Genomic DNA, 19214 nt, shown 5'->3' with positions numbered 1-19214 from the left:
CAGGGGAAGGTGGGGCGATGCCTAGGACAGTAGGAATGTGCAGTTGCTTGGTTAGTAATGTGCACATCCTGTGCTACACTTGTGCTAAGGCAGAATGTGTAAATATCTACATGTCTATAGGGGCTATGTGTGTAGCCAGAATTGGATTGACCTTTCAGCATGCCACTGCGGAACAGCTCCAAGACAGCAGGGATGTGTGACCGCGGAAAGAGTCTGGCAGGAGGTCTTTAAGCTGCTAGATGTGTCTGTGCTGAAAAGCATTACCTGCTGAGATGAAACTTGGCTGCCTTCCCCTTGTCTCCAAGGCAAACATAGACAGTTCTATTCATACTCACAAGAAATACATATTTCAGCATTTGATTTCTGTTTTGTTTTATCTAACTCCATGGAGTTTGGACGTCTTTCTCATCTTGTATCGTGCTTTACATGCCGTCTCTTTGATTCAGTGCTCTCATTGAATTCATAAAGAATGACAATGATATTTTTCCCATGGAGCATGGGCTTCTGTAAACGAAAGGAAAACTTGTTGCTCAAAGAGAGAAGGACAGACAAGTAAGGATGCTGGCAAGCCCGTTCCAGGGCCAGTGACACAGTTTCGAGTGCCTCAAGTCCCAGTGCAGAGTAACAAATCTTCCCCTCAAAAGTACTTCCTTTGAATTCTTTTCTAAAGAGATGGGCCAAAATTGTAATTTTACATTGAGATTTCATGCCTCTTAAAGCATTGGTTCAGCCTGTTACAGAACTTGGGGCAAGCTGTGAAATGTAGCTCTGGAGCAGGGCGAAATTTATCCATGAAATTTAAATCTGGATCAGGCTCAGATTCCAACCCTTTCCCTCCCCATAGTTCAGAGAGATTTGGATCCAGGTTTTCCCCTTTTGTGCCTTTGATAATCCTTGTTTTGTGGGCACAACTCTGAGGACTATTTGTTTCAACCTCTCTGTGACGTTGCACTCCATATACTTTATAAAAATATGTTTATAAGTGTGAATATGATGTAACTGGAATATGCTTAATGCAAAAGGGCTCTTGTAAGGTATCATTACAAAACTTATGTTCTACTGAGTGTGGTCATCCTATCTGTGTAAATATGAAGTATTACTCTGAAGTTCTATTGCAATTATGCAAAGTGTGGGCCATTAATGGTGGCTTAGAATCTTGATGGCTCCCATAAACTAGGACAATTGGTTGTGAATGGCTCTGTTTACTTGCAAAATTTCCTGGGTACATTCTAGCCAGCCTTGGAAGAATGGAGACAAGGGGGTCTCACAGAACATGTGACCATGTCACATGATACTGGAATCCTTCTTAAACCTGGTGCTTTTCCATTTAGAAGGAAGGGTGGGAACTCAGAGAAAGACAAAGGATTCCTGCCTTGTGCCAAAGCTACAAAAGGGGGTGGAACAGAACAAAGGGGTCCCAGTCATATGAAATCCCCTGCTTTTCACCTAAGATGCCTGCTGGAAATAACAAGGTCTGTACCAAGGGAAAGGATTGGGCCCAGACTAGGAAGAAGTTCAGTCTGTGAAAGAAGCTTATTGGAACATCTTTGAGGGTGAGATTTTATTTGTAATCGGTCTCTTAATGTATTAGGCTTAGACCTGCATATTTTGTTTTATTTTGCTTGGTAACTTACTTTGTTCTGTCTGTTATTACTTGGAACCATTTAAATACTACCTTTTATACTTAATAAAATCACTTTTATTCATTAATTAACCCAGGGTAAGTGATTAATACCTGGGGGATCAAACAGCTGTGCATATCTCTCTATCAATGTTATAGAGGGTGGACAATTTATGAATTTACCCTGTAATCAGCTCTATACAGAGTAAAACAGTTTTATTTGGGGTTTGGATCCCATTGGGAGCTGGATGTCTGGGTGCTGGAGACAGGAGTACTTGCTGAGCTGTTTTCAGTTAAGTCTGCAGCTTTGGGTGTGTGGTTCAGACCCTGGGTATGTGTTGCAGCAGATTAGCGTATCTGGCTCAACAACACAGGGTTCAGAGGTCCCAAGCTGGCAGGGAAAATGGGCTCAGAGGTAATCTCAGCACATCAGGTGACAATCTCAAGGGGATCTCTGTGACCGAACCTGTCACACTTTCTGGTACTGTAAACAAGCAGAAAAGAGTACTTGTGAGTTTTCATCTCAGCTTCCACCTGAGACGGGCTCAGGGCTGATCCATGTTCCAAACCCTTGCCAAAGTTCAGGGTATCCAGCTTCTGGGGATTTGTTCCTGGCCCCTCTCTAATTTCCAGAAGCTCCCACTAATGTAATTCTGGGAGACGATGTGAACTCCTGCCCCTGTTTACTCCATCTCCACATCTTTGTGTGGCACCATTCCACGGCATCGGGTTGAAAGTCATTTAGGCTGAGCTGTACATGCACCAAATATACCAAGGGTACTTAAGTCCTCTGCCGCCACCCAAGATATCATGTATCTTGCTGTCAGTGGCAGAGCTGTTCACATCTGCAATTCTCCCTGGTTATTCCATTAGCTTTGCTACATAACAGATGAACAAGTGCGGTAGGGTCTCAGCACTGCAGGTTGCCAGCTGCTGATAAATCACTTTATGCTGAAGATCAATTGTTTCCTGTTTATGATGTGAAATATCTGTGTGTGCCTGAGCGGGTTGCTCTCTTTCAAACTCAAACAGAGAATTCCCAGATGGGCTCAAATCCTTGGTAATGTTGAAAACACTTTAAAAACAATAACAAAATAAGCCCGTTTTCCAAACTGAGATCCCTGGAGGCCAAGGCTTTGTGGAATGGGACTAGTTGTCATTTCACACCTCACCTATCACTCCTTTGCCAGACCGCCATTGCTGTCTGTCTGGAACTGGAGAACTCTGGATCCCAACTCATCCAAAGCTTGCAAGTATGGATCCAATTTTAGATCTGAGTTTTCCACATGGCCCCTTTCTTCCTAATGGACAGAACGCAAACACCTGAGGTGAACAGTGTACGACGTTAGGGTGATCAAAATGGAGATGCAGATCTAACACACACACACCAAGAAATCTGTTTTCTGCAGACAGGCACTCAGATACCACAGAATAATGCTCCGAGGAGACAGTCCAAGACATATATCTTAACATACTCAAAACTGCCTTCATCAAACAAGGATGCTCCACCAGAGAAATAGATCTCATCATGGAACAGGCCCCACAAATACCCCAAGAGAACTTGCTTCAATACAGAAGGAGCACCCTGCCCCCCCCCCACCCTGACTACACAACCCTAGTTGTCACCTACCACCCCACAGTGGAATCTATATGGGGGTTTCATCAAACTACAACCCATTCTCAATGGGGAACCCATCCTGAAATAAATCTTTCCTGAACCTCCTCTTCTGGCATTCAAACAACCCCCAACCTCTCCAAGCTCATCATCAAAAGCAAGCTCCCCACAAACTAAGACACACCAACTCAACACAGTACCAGACGCTGCCAGAATAACAAATGCCAAACCTGCAGACACATCACCACTGCTGCAATGATCAACACACTCCACAACCTACATTTCAAGATACAGGGGTCCTACACATGGCTCTCACAACAAGTGGCGTACCTCAGCCAGTGCAGTAAATGCTGCAATAGCTAGTATATGAAACCAGACAATCACTATGCTCTCGAATGAACTGACACGGGGTGTTTTTGTCTTTTATCATTTTCCTGTCACCCATGGCTGAACACTTTTCACAAAGCAATCACTCTATATCTAACCTCTCCATCCTCATCCTCAAAGGAAACCTGCACAGCACGTTCCAAAGACGAGCCTGGGAGCTTAAATTCACAACTTTGCTAGGCACTAAAAATCCTGGACTGAACGGAGACGCTGGATTTATGGCTTATTACAACACACACACCCCAGTTGCTTTTCCTTCCTATGACTGGAGGGAGGTTACCGGTCCACTTCACCTTGAATGGTCCCTTGAAATATGTGTGAACTACGTACGCTAAACAATCTATTCAAATCTTGTATTTAGCCGTGATACTCCAGCCAGGTCTACACTACAGACCTGTATCAGTATCACTGTCACTCGGGTGTGAAAAATGCACACCCCTGAGTGACATAGTTACACCAACCTAACCCCGCCCCTGTGTAGACAGCGCTATGTCGGCGGGAGAGCTTCTCTCTTCTCCTGCACCAGTGCAGCTGCGCCGCCATAGCACTGTACGTGAAGACAAGCCCTTTGAGTGAGTTTCCCAGACCTGGTGGGCTCTTTGGAAGCGCGAAAGCTTGTCTCCCTCTCTCTCTCATCAACAGAAGTTGGTCCAATAAAAGGTATTACCTCCCCCACCTTATCTCTCATGCAGGACTAGATGCAGATACAATCCAGAGACAAATTCTGTAGCTTGAGTTCATTTCTGTATGGAATGGAGACCAGGAAAAGCAGGACTGGTTTTGGTCTTGCAAATCTTGTTGGTCAGGATTTTGGTGGCAGGGGCAAATCCCTAACTCAGTTCCAGAACCAAATTGTGCAGTTGGCCCGAAGCCCAGATCCAGGATCTTTTGGGGGTGTTTGAAATGTGAATCAGAATCTGAGGGCTCGTGTTGTGTTCTGTCCCTAGAGAAGGGATGCTCAAACCTAGGCTGGACCTAGGACTAACCAGGATAATCATGGCAAAATCCACCCTACCCAATGGCTAAGGAGTGTGGGTGGGAAAGGCCTAAGATACCTTTTCCATCTCTAACTTCTGCAGGCCAGCTCTTCAGCCAGTGCGAACAGGGAAAGCTCTGCTGAAGTTGATGCAGCTGTACCCATTTACACCCTGCTGGAGATGCAACCGTTTGAGCCTATGAAATTATGGAAACAGCTTTTCCAGTTTAAATAAACAAATAAAATAAATGACAGCTGTTCCTCCTGCGGCATGGGTTTATCCTGGGAGTGGGGCTCAGGCCACTTTAATTCCCCTCTTTCCAACTTGAAAGGAGATTTCAGACTGAAATGCTGGTACCCACATCCCTTGGGCATCTCTCCTGTGAGATCACAAAAGCATCCTTGCAGGATCCCGGGGCGCAGGAGAGGGGCAGACAAGGGTGGGGGATGGAGAGGAGAGCAAAGTCTCTTTGACCACATGCCTCTCTTCAGCTGTGTAGACTACTGAAGACAAATGAGCTGCAGGAAGCATTTCCTGTGCCTAAGGCTCATACTATGTTCACAGTGCAGGTCAAGAGTTGAAAAATGAAGACGAAGGGAAAACAGATAGGAGATCCATCTTCCCTTATAAAATCCCCAGAGCAGGAGGCATTTGGAAGTCATTTTTCATCAGGCGGAGAGGCTTTGTTGCTGGCCCTTTAAAAGGCATTATTTTACCCATTTACCGTCTGTATTCTGTGACATGGGAAAAGAGTTCTCTCAGCCCTCCCATGTATTTGCATAGCTTCCTCTGGGATGTTGCAGGGGACAGCATTAGACTGCCATGCCCAGGCTGGTATCTGTAGGTCTGTGGCGAGGAAGTGGGTGGGTGGCATATTTTCAAGCATTGTTTAGTTTACATTGTTTTTAAAAAAAGGAGTGAATTTATTTCTGCTGAAAAGTATGCGAAAGACCTTAGAGACTGAAATTGTTTCACTAAAGTCTGGGCATATCACTCCACCCCAAGCTTAATATTGGTTTGGTTGGCAGCTGGGGAAGTGGCAGAATTCTAAGGGTTAAAGAAATAAAAGCAACCCCATCTGACGTCACTTACCGAATAGAGCGTATTTTCAGGCCCAGCCTCTGTTTATAATCAGTCCATAGACAGTGCTGTCCAAAAAGTAGGTATGCAGAAAGAGAGGCCAGACTGGGTCTGGCTGAAAACTTGGGCCTATAAAAATGTATTCCTAGAACTTCTAGCTATTGGGAGCTAGGAAGAAATTTTCCCAGGGAGAGGTTATTCCATAACTGCTTACTGCAGGGTATTTATACGTTCTTCTAAAGCAGCTGGTAGCGGCCACTGTTGGTAACAGAACTGTGAGCTAGATGGACACTTGGTCTCATTTGGTCTGGCAATTCCTATGTTCCTAAGAGTGTAAAAATTTAAAACAAATCCTCTTGGAGATGCAAAGGAAATGAATGGTTGGAATTTACTGGTGTTAATACACAGGATATGGAGGAACAAGGAAATGGGGAGGGGAAAAGTCTGTACATCATGAGGAAGGAGAGTCCCCAGTATGGTTAAAGTGAAATTTCTCTCTGGAAGGAGCTCAAGAAAATTATGTTCCTTCTGCATTTCTTTCTCTCTCTCTCTCTCTCTCTTCTTCTGGCTTATAAAAGCACCTTGGCTTGGATATTACATCAGCTTTGACTTTTATTAAAAACCCCTGTTCTGGTTGTGCAGTTTTCATGCTGTTACATAAAAGTAAAACTTTATGGCAGGAACTAAAATTCGGAAGGAAACTTTTCTGTTGTTTTGATTTATAAGGCATTCTGTGCGTTCTGAACACTTCGAGGGGTACAGCTTTCTAATGGATGCTGCTGATTTCGGAGAGATTGAGCCCTGTGATTTGAAAATAGAGATTTTGAAGAAGAATACATGATTGACATCCTTCCTTCTGCCTGCTGTGTTTAGCATGTTGTCAGGTAGGCAAGGCCACCATGAGCTTAGATTGCTCTTTCAGGATAGGGTCCAAAGATATGAACAAGGATAAGAGCATAGCATTGCAACTAAGGACAGGCTGAGTTTTGGTTTTGCAAAATCAGCTGTAGTCCAGTTCTGCTTTTGGAGGAGGAGGAGGTGTGAGAGATTGGATAAGAGTTTGGTTTGCACTTATTTCTAATTGCAAATGCTCTTCAGCTGGTAACATCAGCACACTGAAATGCCACTCGTGAGAAAGATTGATTGGCACACACAGTGTGTGTGTTTGTGTGTGTGTGTGCGTGCACGCACACGCACACAAAGTTGTTAGAACAAAGGATTGGGAGTTGGGAAGTCTCGGACTCTAGTCCTCATTCTACCACTGGGCCATTGTGAGACCTTGTTAAAGTTACTTAACCTCATAGACTCAGAGACTTTAAGGCCAGAGGGGACTATCATGATCATCTACTCCGTGGATTCTCAAACTTCATTGAACCATGACCCATTTCTGACAACAAAAATTACTACACAACCCCAGGAAGGGGGACTGAAGCCTGAGCCCACCCGAGCCCCACGGCCCAGGATTGGGGGACCAAAGTCAAAGCCCAACCCCACCGCCCCATGCGAGGGGGCCAAAACTGAAGCCCAAGGGCTTCAGCCCCAGGCATGGGGCCTGTAACCTAAGCCCCACCACCCAGGGCTGAGGCCCTCAGGCTTCAGCCGCAGGTGGTAGGGCTCGGGCTTCAGCTTTGGCCCCAGCTGCAGCAAGTCTAAGCCAGCCCTGGTGACCCCATTAAAATGGGGTCCCGACCCACAGTTTGAGAACTGCTGATCTAGTCTAACTAACCTCCTGCACATTGCAGGCCATAGAACCTCACCCCACCCACTCCTATAATAGACCCCTCACCTCTGGCTGAGTTACTGAAGTCCTCAAATCATGATATAAAGTTAAAGATATTCCACCATTTACACTAGCTTAAAACAGCAGGTGAGCTGTGTCCCAATGCTGCAGAGGAAGGGCGGGGGGGCGGGAAAGGTCTCTTCCAGTCTGACCTGGGGGGAAAATTCCTTCCCAACCCCAGGTATGGTGGTCAGTAGACCCTGAAAATTTCATCAAGACCCACGAGCCAGACACCAGGAAAGAATTCTCAGTAATAACTCAGAGCCCTCCCCATCTAGTGTCCCATCACCAGTGATGGGGGATATTTGCTAATAGTAGTTGCAGATGAGCTAGGTGCCATTGTAGGCAGTCGTATCATACTATTCCCTCCATAAACTTATCAAGCTCTCTGAGCCTCAGCCTACCTCTCAGTAAAATAGGTGTAAATAATCATAACTCACTTCACACAGTGGTGTTGAAAGTAAAGCTGTGCAAATCATTGATTTTTGTTGTTCAATGGAAATTCTGAAAACCAAAAAAAAAAAAAGTTTTATTTTGGGTCAAACTGACAATGAAATTGTTTGATGGATTAAAAAGTCAAAATTTGCTTCATATCGATTTTGGGCATTTTGACAAAAGCAAAGGATGATGACATTCACAAAACATGGGAGAAGGAGAACAAGGATGAGTCACCACAAATTTGTTGTGCGCCTTAATTAATGTCTGTAGAGATCTGAGATCCTGTTTTGAAAGGTCTTATGGAAGAGCAGAGATGGGAGGCAGGCTCTTGGAAGACAGTTACCATGGTGTTGCAACTGCCTCCAACTGATAAAGTAATAAGGTTCAAACTCACCTACCTCACACAAGCCCCAAATAATTAGATTTTGTCTGAGGAACTAAGTGGAGGATTGAGGATGATGTAATTCACCTCCCAACGTACAGGTGGACCATTGGGGTCTTCACAGCACCTGTTCCAGCCATCACTGGCACTCCACACCTCCTCTGCAATGGTACCATGTAGAGCAGGCTGGGAATTATTCAACTACATTTTTTCTTTGGAACATGCTGATCCACTGAAATCAAAACTTTTTGCAGGAAAGGGTCAGTTTCGACAAATTTCTGATTTCAGAAAGTTGTTGAAAACAAAGTTTTTAGAAACTGATAACATTTCCTGTTTCAACATTTTTGAAACAAAAAGTTTTTGTTTTGAAATGGCTTTTCATGTAGAATTTTAAATTATAGTTTTTAAAAAGTCAGCATTGAAACAAAATATTTGAAAGTATTGAAACTAAACATTTCAATTGACCCAAACTGGTATTTTTTCCAGATTTTTCGGTTCAGGGCAATTTTTGAGATTTCAACTTCCCATCAATTCTTTTAAATCTCGAGAAAAATTGCAGAATGGGAAAACGATTTCCCACCCAGCTTAAGTTTTAGGCCCTGAATCAGCATAAATGAGGAATCTTCCAAGACCTCAAGCCCAGCCCAATGGGCACTCAGGAATGGCTCTGCACAAGAGACCTTCTCTAGAGATCGGGTTGCAGAGAATTCTTCCCTTCATGGCTGCAATGGCAAGGGATTCATTGGAAAGGGGATTCTTTGAAGCAATTCTCAACACTTGAGGAGGATCACTCTCCATGCCTAGTTGAGTTCAACTTTGGATGTCACCAGAATAGATGACCCTAAGATCACCACTCTCTTATTCCAAGAAACATGCCTACACATACCAGCGTTCTGATGATGTGAAGCTGGGATCCCCCCATGTCAGTGCTTTAGAGAAGATTCTCCATGGTGCGGAAGGGAGAATATGGGGATGAGGGTCAAACCTGATGGCCTCTGAGTTTCCTTCCAGCCCCAACATCTGTGCAACCGGCTCCTGTCTTTGGAAGATTTACAGAGCAACAGTAAGTATTTCACCAGCTTTTTATTAATAATGCAAGCCATAAAAAAGGTGCAGCCTTTCTCTCCAAGGACTTGCAGAGCTTTTAATAATCCAAGGAGGATTTAGCTCTTCCCAATAGGTAGAATTTACTGGTGAGCATGCTTTACTGCTCCTTTGTTAAACTGAGGCTGTTCCCCTATCATCTAAGTGTGAACTGAGGTTCTGTGATGGGCTAGCCCATAAATCTCTGGTCTCTAAGCCTTTTCTTTCTAATATTTTCAAAATGGGGAAGAGGAGGGGAGCCCTGGACTAGACAGATCCGAGGTGTTTTTGGGAGCACTTTAACCCTTTGAGTTCCTAGAGGGTCCTGGACAGCAGAGGATGGTTTGTGTGACGGGAAGGCTATTTCACAGCGGCTTTTTAAAGCAGGCAGTTATATCAAGCAATTAAATCCTAAATGACAGCTTAAAGAGCTCCTCTGGAGGTTTAATAAGTGTAGCACTATATATAAGAAGTAAATCTGGCTGCACTACAATCACTTTGAATGACTTAAGCAATAAATGCAGAACTCTGCTTGTATTCAGCCGTTATCTGGGTAGTGTTGCTTCACTTCTCGTTCAGGTTCAATCACAATGATGCTAGAGGTGAGCTCGAGCCGCAGAATTTAGATCTAGATCAAGATTTTGAATCTCACAAAGTTTGTGGTAAGAAGTTTGGGGGTGGGGATAGGGGAAAGAGTTAGATCCAGGGTTTTGGTTTGGGGCCACCTTGAAAATGATACCAAAATTAAACACTAACAACAGACTAACTGGAAGTGAGAAAACCGACTGACTAAACACACTAAGCCAGAATGCTGATATGTTTCCCCTCTGCTGTCAGTGTGATGTCAGTCTCCTGAAAGAAACGTGTTCAACCCCTGCTACCTTATGTCTGATCTCTCAGAGGCAAGGGGGTAGGTAAATTTGTACAAGAGCAGCCTGAAACACAGGGATTTAGATTTGCAGGCGTTTGAGCAAACATTTTCTTCGACATCCCCTTGCTGTGAGGGATTTGATTTGAGTTTCAAGTTGAAGTATACCCTGAAATTCAACTAACACCATTGGGGTTTGCTTGATTTCCACCCAAAACCATAAACTGATCCAGATTGCATAAAACTTGGCCCCAGGTTCATTTGAAGTTTGGTTCTGGTTCCCCAGTATGTTCACAGACATCAGTGAGAGTTCTGATGAACCAGGTCTGAATTCCAGGTCTGTAGCAAAATCTGAACCCCTGGGAGTGTTGCTAACAGTTTGACATCAGCCTGTTTTCCCTTTACTTATGAAATGGTGAGACTCTAGAGCTTGGTCTCACATTTAACCCTCTCTTCCTTAACGGAAACTGCCAGCAAAATTAACAATCTCTTGGTTTTGTGAGAGAAGCAGAAGGTCCCAACTCACAGCTTTCCTTGAATAGGAGCCCTATGCTGCAGACAGCTGGTATTTTCTTGGAGGTGGCCTGTCAGCTGACTCTGCCATGAGTATTTGCCATATAGAATTAATCATCACATCACAATGCAGCCAGGTTGAAATCTAAGGTCACCAGTGAAAATGGGTTTGGCAACCACATCCCCTAGTGGCACATCTAGTGCATATGACTAATCTATGATACAGCGTGGCACGGTGCACCGTGACTGGCCATCTCTGCTCGGGAGATGCCCAGAACCAACAGAGTTGGATTGTCGTAAGTCACAAATGAGGTGCATGGATGGAGTATGTTGAGGATCGGGGCTGGAATAAGGATGGGGTATGTTGAGGATCAGGGCCAGGACTGAGCTGGAGTGACCCGTTTTGGGGGGCAAAGAAGGAATATCAGGGAGGTAGTGTAGCTCTTTGAGGTGTGTTGGCAAAGCTGTATAGTGAACTGGCCTGGAGTAACAGGGGGTTGCAGGTCAGACATGAGCTACGTTTAGAGAATAGTATGAAGGCAGCAAGGGAAGGAAGCTTGTGAACCATTAGATCATGTTATGTTCTCGTCATGCCAGCACTATCAGTGTCTCACATTTATGGCTCTAATTTACATGATTCCCCAACAGTCCCAATGGAAAAGGCAGTCCTGACCTCCCTTTATGCTGATGCTATAATATGTATGTATGTTGCACTTGCTCATGTTGGTTTATTTAGCACCTAAAGGTTTATATAGCACCAGAGAGAGTGTGGTCAGTTGGCTTAGCAAGTCCTGTCTCTTTATTTTAGAGGGAGACTTACATCCTGCCATAATCTGTTTCTCTGGACTAGTGCCAGCATTTACTGATTGAGGAAGCTATTTTCTGGAGCAAGGGATGGCTCGGAAGAGTGGTAGCAAAATAGTCATGTACGTGTTAGTTCTAGGTCACTTGTTCACATCCAGTCCCGGCTGGTAGCAGCCAAAAGCTGTTCAGTGGTCTGTGTGGGAAAAGTTGTTGAGTGTCCCTCCAATTCCTTTTGTCTACATCATAAAATCCACCACCACAGCTGAAACTAATTGAAACCCTCGTTCGGAGCCTCAGCAAAGAGCCGTGAAGTCCAGTTTATGTGTTCATACGGCCTTCACCACTAGAGCATCTGAACATCATGCACTCATTGAGACGTGTCCTCACCACGTCCTGTGATGTAGGGAAGTACTATTCTCATTTCACAGATGGAGAACAAAAGCAGAAGGAAGTTTAAGTGACTTGCCCAAGGTCACATAGGAAGACCACATAGGTCTTCTGAGTGCTAATGTAGTACCTTTTCTACCACACCACCCTTCCTACCTTCTGAACTTATCCTCTCACAGTTATAATAGAGCTGGTCTGTCCAATTCAGGCTTGAGACATGTTGAGGAGAAATTTGTGTTGCGTTTCCCATACTGTATCTGTTCTGTGATTAACTAGAGAAGGAAACAATCTGGCATGAAGAACTTGAGCAAATGCCCATTGAAGCATGGTCCCTGCATTTTGCCCTATGCTCAGATAAAAATGTAGAAGAAGTAAGATATTTTCTATATCTGCATAAGGACTAGGACAGACCTCCGTGAAGGCGTTGCCAAAGCAGTCTTAAGAAACACAGTACTTCCTTCTGTTCTGAGTTATGCTGGTGTAAATTAGTAGTAATTCCAGGAAAGTCATTAGAATTACACCAGAAAATTTATTTATTTATTCCTATTATGGTACAACTACATGCTTTAACCAAGATTGGGCCCTATTATAGTAGGTACGTGCAGGTAGTAAGAGACAGCCCCTGTGCCAAAGAGCTTATGAGCTAAATAATTCACCACTGGGGCAAGTGAGAGGAGATTCAGACTCATATTTTTGCGTATGCTCTGCCTCCGAAGAGACAGGTCTATAGAGGATGCTAACACTGACCCCCACCAACCATTCTCTACTTTCTGAGACCTACGTTTCCCTCTTTCATGTATTGCACAGTTTGAAAAATGAACTTTGTATCCATTTTATCAAAAAGGATCTTGGGCTTTTTAAGCCCAGCTTTATCAACAGTGGGGAAAGGTCCTGTGATGGGCAAGAGGTCTGCTTTTGAAATTGAACAAATTGTCATTTTATGGTTCCCGTGTGTGGGGGGTGCTGTAAATCTCTTAGCCTTTAACGCATCTGTTCTTTTCCAGCCACGCTACCAGCTTCTTGAGGAGGAGAAGGAGAAATGTCTGACATTTCCTGACGTCGGCTGTGATCGGGGCCCCCGGGAGCGTCTCAGAAAAGGTTTTTAAAGTAATATTTATGGATGATCACTGTGAATCAGGGCCCTAAAAGGTACAGAGAGAGGGCTGTTGTTCATTAATGTTTGGAAGCTGTGCACTGAGGATTTCCCTGTGGAGAGACAAAAGAAATGGAGTGAAAGTGAAATAGCTTTAGAGTTAATCCAGATCTTGGGGTTTTTTCTAAACATTGTCGTTGTCGTTAGTAAAAATCAGAACCTTGTTTAGAAAAGCAAAGCAATGAAATAATTTAAAAAAAACCAAAAACTACTCAAAAAGAAAAGGAGTACTTGTGACACCTTAGAGACTAACCAATTTATCTAAGGTGCCACAAATACTCCTTTTCTTTTTGCCAATACAGACTAACACGGCTGTTACTCTAAAAACTACTCACACATTCTGAGAACAGGTTTCTTGGAAATGGTTTTCTTTTCAAAATTCCATGGTAAAAAAAGGTGATTTTTTTCTAATTGGGCTTATAAACATACCGTAATGTGGTGGTGAGCTTTTTTTATACACACCTTCACACTAAGCACCTACCACTTCTAATGCACTAGGAACAAGTTCAATGTGCTGATTTTTACTGAAGAATAATTTTCTTACTGTAGTGACCTGATAGCATTTTATCAAACTGGAAACTGTCAAATTCATAGAGTGGCTTTCATCGGAGGATCTCAAAGTGCTTAATTAAGCCTCAGAATCTTAATGACTTACAAACCTTAATTAAGCCTCATAACATTCCTTGGTGGTAGTTTAATATTATTACCCCAGTTTCACAAAGAGGGAAACGAGGCCCGGAAAGATGACTTGCTTGACCATGTTTGTGGAAAAGAAGCTAGGAGGCTTGGCTTCTACTCTTTTTCAAAGGGCCAATCCAATGCTCACATAAGTCAACTGAAAGTCTCCCAAAGACTTCAGCTGGAGTTGGATCAGACCCTAAAATAAAAATTCCCCTTAAGTTCAACACAGCTAGGATTTCATCCTATATCAAGTAAGGCTATATCTGAATAAAATTAGAGCTCTGAATGTCATCTTTCAAGCCTCAAAGAAAAAGCTGAATTACCACCAATATATCTCCTTGATTTACTCCATTGAATGTGTATGGCACTTGGGGCCCGATTCTGATCTGAATTCCACAGGTGTAAATTTAGAAGAAGTCCATTTGCTTCAGTGGAGTTTCTTTGGTTTTGCACTGGTGAAATGGAGATTTGGATTTGGCCTGAGATATGTAGGACCATACAATGCTAAAAGACCCTACCTAGAGATTCCTGCATAGATGTTGGTGTTTGTATTTTATGGGGTTTCAGCATTAACACTGCATTTCTTGCTTCTGGAAGGGGCAGATATCAGACCCGCTGGGGTTGTCTGAACATATATATATATTTTTTGTGATTTAATTTTTTTAGTATTTTTTGTAATGATGCTGTTAAACTGGACTGGGAAGAAAGTAATAGTTGTTTCAAGTAGAAGAGAAGCTGTCACTGTTGTGCTATAGGGTAGGAAGATCTGTTGACTCCAATGTCTTGTCAGTGGGGTCAGCAAGGGAAAACTTTAGCTGAATATTAGGAAACATCCTTACGAGCCAAATGTCAATGAAGTTGCACCAGGGTTGTATACAATCCTATAATCCTAATAGTTCAGGTTGTGGAGTAAGCTTGCCAAGGGTGACTGCAGAATTGCCACAGATGGAGGCATGGAAGACTAATCCTAAAACCTTTCTATAAATACAAGATGCTTTCCTAATAAGGAAATCAACCTTGCATTGCAGCTGTGGGTGGAGGGATACACTAGAAAAGACCCACCAAATGTTCCATCAAACCCAAATGATTTCCTGCCATGAGGCAACAGATTTTGTTTAGCATTCTTAATAATGAAGTCACTGCACAAGGCTACAGTGCAGTAGACTGTCATCTTGCTGCACCAATGTATGCACCCACCCGCCTTACAAGAATACATCCCATAGGATGGCAGCTGCTCCATCCCTCAGTAACTGAGCTGATACATCCAGCAGACGAGGAAGCATAGGAATCTATGTAGTAGTAGTGAGACAGCACTTTGCCTCGTCTTCAGAATTCCCACAGTCACAGCTTGCACTGTAACTAGTGACAGGTTTCAGAGCAGCAGCCGTGTCAGTCTGTATCCGCAAAAAGAACAGGAGGACTTGCGGCACCTCAGAGACTAACCAATTTATTTGAGCATAAGCTTTTGTGAGCTGCAGCTCCCTTCATCGGATGCATTCAGTGGAAAATACAGTGAGGAGATTTATACACACAGAGAACATGAAACAATGGGTGTTATCATACACACTGTAACGAGAGTGATCAGGTAAGGTGAGCTATTACCAGCAGGAGAGCGGGGGGTGAGGGGAACCTTTTGTAGTGATGATCAAGGTGGGCCATTTCCAGCAGTTGACAAGAACGTGTGAGGAACAGTGGGGGTGGGGGGGAAATAAACATGGGGAAATAGTTTTACTTTGTGTAATGACCCATCCACTCCCAGTCTTTATTCAAGCCTAAGTTAATTGCATCCAGTTTGCAAATTAATTCCAATTCAGCAGTCTCTTGTTGGAGTCTGTTTTTGAAGGTTTTTTGTTGAAGAATTGCCACTTTTAGGTCTGTAATGGAGTGACCAAAGAGATTGAAGTGTTCTCCGACTGGTTTTTGAATGTTATAATTCTTGACGTCTGATTTGTGTCCATTTATTCTTTTACATAGAGACTGTCCAGTTTGGCCAAGGTACATGACAGAGGGGCATTGCTGGCACATGATGGCATATATCACATTGGTAGATGTGCAGGTGAATGAGCCTCTGATAGTGTGGCTGATGTGATTAGGCCCTATGATGGTGTCCCCTGAATAGATACGTGGACACAGTTGGCAACGGGCTTTGTTGCAAGGATAGGTTCCTGGGTTAGTGTTTTTGTTGTGTGTTGTGTGGTTGCTTGTGAGTATTTGCTTCAGGTTGGGGGGCTGTCTGTAAGCAAGGACTGGCCTGTCTCCCAAGATCTGTGAGAGTAATGGGTCGTCGTTCAGGATAGGTTGTAGATCCTTGATGATGCGTTGGAGAGGTTTTAGTTGGGGGCTGAAGGTGAAGGCTAGTTGTGTTCTGTTATTTTCTTTGTTGGGCCTGTCCTGTAGTAGGTAACTTCTGGGTACTCTTCTGGCTCTGTCAGTCTGTTTCTTCACTTCATCCGATGAAGTGAGCTGTAGCTCACGAAAGCTTATGCTCAAATAAATTTGTTAGTTTCTAAGGTGCCACAAGTACTCCTTTTCTTTTTACTGTAACTAATAACACCTTTGGAGTTATCATCCATGTGTGATCTATATTTATATGAACAGAAGGGGCCATTTGCACATAGGCATCCATAACGCAAAATCCTCCAACCATGAACGCAGATGATTCTAGTGCAAATCTAGTTTGCACTGGGCAGAGACAGGCTGTGAAGAACTCATGCAGGGTGTTCTCAAACCCTGCTTCATCTGCCTTAGTGCTTAGGAAACTCCGGGACTGAGGTGATAGTTGAGGACATAGAAGGTGATTTGCTTCCTGATGCACTGATCCAACAGCCATGTCTACCCTCCCTCCCGGGGGATATGGTGGGGAGAGGGTGGTAAAGCCATGACGATTACATCAGCAGAGCAGCTGCGGGAGAACTCAGGCCCACTGGCCCTTGTGAAACGTGCCTGCAGGCTGCCCATTTGCTGGTGTTTTATATGGGGACTAAGATTTGGCCCGTAATCCATGCTTCCATCCTAAGAGCATGCAGTGCCATCGTTCATTAAGCACAGTGCATTGGTTGTTTGTTGAGTCACTCATAACCCCTTAATGGGTCATTACTCGTGAGCATTAAAACAACTGTCTTTTGCTAATAGCCTGGTTAGACCAAGAGACTGGCAGATATTTAACATTTAAGTCATTTAAGAATTTATTCTTCAGCTCCTACAGCATCTGCCAGAAATGGAGCATTTGCCTGCTTCCCAAATTCACAAGGGGGTAAAGGCCATAAGCCAGCCTATAGCCGGCACTCCCATCCCTTCTCTCCACCAAGTCATGTGGAATGGATCTTTGGAATCTTCTCAGCATACCCCATTCTCTTTTCTTATTCGTTAAATGATGGTTTAAAAAGCATTTGGCCTTGTACTCTTTGCACTCATAGTCACTGAAGTCAGTGAGGCTTTGGGTTGTACAAGAAATGCAGGACCAACCTTGAAATGTGAAACATTGCCAGGTGGGGCACCAGCTTTCAGATACCTCTGAGACATTTTGTAGCATCATAGAAGTTAGAGATGGAAGGGGCCCTCTAGGTCATGTCTGTGGTGGTCTGCTCTGAGCAGGACATGATTGCTCCCTGCAGTAGGCTTGCTAATGCTTTACCCATCATTTTAAATGTCTTTCCAACATCTCTAGTTAAAAAGAAACCTCCATCTCCCTCCCACTCTCTTTCTTTTTACTGAAACTTTGCTTGGAACTGACAGAAAGCTTGCCCAAAAATAACACTGGACTCTCTCCCAGCTGTGGGCGTTGTGACTTCTGAACAGGGAAGTCTGCAATGTGATTTGTTTCATGGCAGATTTCTGTCAGCTTTGGCCCCTCTCCATCCTCGCTGGTACCAAATTTACAAGGTTTTCTCATTCTACTTTTTTTTTATTTCTCTCCCAGACTTACTTCTGACTCTCCAAGGCCTCTTCTTCGTAAAGCTGTTAGGTTTTCTTGGCATTGCCAACCTCAGAACACGGGGCAGAGAAACTCATAAAAGTAGCCAACAAGCGTTGTGACTTTTTTTTTCTTTTTTCAAGACAGTCGCTTCCTTCGGGACGATGTTAAACCATGGCAAAGAGGGAAGGGGTCATATTTTTGTTTTGTTTTCCATTTGAAACTGTAATTTTTCTACTTGTGCAAAAAAAGAGTTTTGAGGAATTTTTGTAGGTGGAAAACAGGTTCAGAGATACCTGGGGGCTGTGAGAGAGGCCCTGGCTTCTGTGAGCTGAATGCTGGGATTGTTACTCCAGTAAACTCCCTTATGAAATCAGTGGGAATTTTGCCTGAGTAAGGATTGAGTAAAAACTGAGGGCACGATCCTCAGCGGGGTGTAAATTAGCAAAGGTCTATTGAGTTTAATGCAGCTACTCCAATGTGTACCAGCTACGGATCTGGGCCTGAGGGCCCAGTTGTATCCTCCTGGCTAGGGACGCCCATAAAGACAACTTCACGTTGTTCCTCTTTCATGGAATGCCCTCCATATTCTTCCGTTGGGAGAGAAGGGAAGACAAGTGGGTTGGAAACCAGTCAGGGCCGTTCCTAGGAGGGTGCGGGGCCCGGGACATAGGTGCTGAGTTTCTAATCTGCCAGGCCCTGTCCCCACTCTGCCCCTTCCCCCAAGGCCCCACTCCTGCCCCACTTCTTCCCCACCCAGTTCCACCCCCTCCCCGCAGCCCCTTCTGATGCCACGAAATATCTGATCCGCGGCAGGTGGTAGGCGCTGAGAGGGAGGGGGAGGCACTGATAGGTGGGGCCCACTGGCAGGCAGGAGGCGCTGGCAGTGGGGAGGTTCTGGTAGGAGGGCTCCTCCTTGACCCTCCCACCCGCCTGCCACTCGCCTCCCCATTTGTCTCCTCACCTCGCCCGCCTCCTGCCTCACCTCCCCTGCCCGCCTCCTCATGATTTTAGAAGCACAGGGTCCCCCGGGGCCATATATGGCCTAGATCGATAGATCCCCACCCTCTCCAGGGGAGTTTTCCAGAATGGAGGGTAAGGGGCAGAAAGCTAATACCAGCGGTGCAGTCCTGATTTGCTGAAGTACCAGAATGACCCCATCCCACTGGCATGACCTCGCACGTACAGTGTGTGCAAGGCTATGTTGGATGGAGGACACCATCTTGCTCTACAAAACCATGTCCTCCATGTGACCACCGGAACAGCATTCTGGCCCTACTACACCACTGGCTAATCCACTCCCTGATTTGCTTTCTTGAGCGTTTTCCACAAGGTCGTTGGGAGGGCAGAGTACATCCTGCCCACATAGCCCTCTTGCGCTTCCCGAGGCATAAACCCTGAGGCCTGCAAAAGGATGCCCTGCCAGGAGGTGGATCCAGCTGACTCTACCCTTCCATGAAGGAGGAGTGAGACTTATGGGTGGCTTTAGAGGACATTTCCCCTCCTGACCCAAGATCTCAGAATTTAGCCGT

At 44.5% G+C, this 19214-nt stretch overlaps 1 protein-coding gene across 2 annotated transcripts in view; it reads left to right on the top strand.

Annotated features, from left to right (window-relative positions):
- Window positions 1–19214, top strand: part of GNG13 (G protein subunit gamma 13) — a 104002-nt gene that overhangs the window by 13069 nt on the left and 71719 nt on the right. For both annotated transcript variants that reach the window (XM_073361751.2, XM_073361752.2), the window contains exon 2: window positions 12940–13033. The gene's annotated coding sequence lies outside the window, so the exon portion shown is untranslated. The remainder of the gene's footprint in view (window positions 1–12939; window positions 13034–19214) is intronic.

This window comes from Lepidochelys kempii, chromosome 10 (genome assembly GCF_965140285.1).
Source record: "Lepidochelys kempii isolate rLepKem1 chromosome 10, rLepKem1.hap1, whole genome shotgun sequence".
In the NCBI taxonomy this organism is placed as follows: Eukaryota; Metazoa; Chordata; order Testudines; family Cheloniidae; genus Lepidochelys; species Lepidochelys kempii.
Note: the sequence above shows the minus strand (reverse complement) of the source record. Positions and strands in the feature narration are given on the sequence as shown.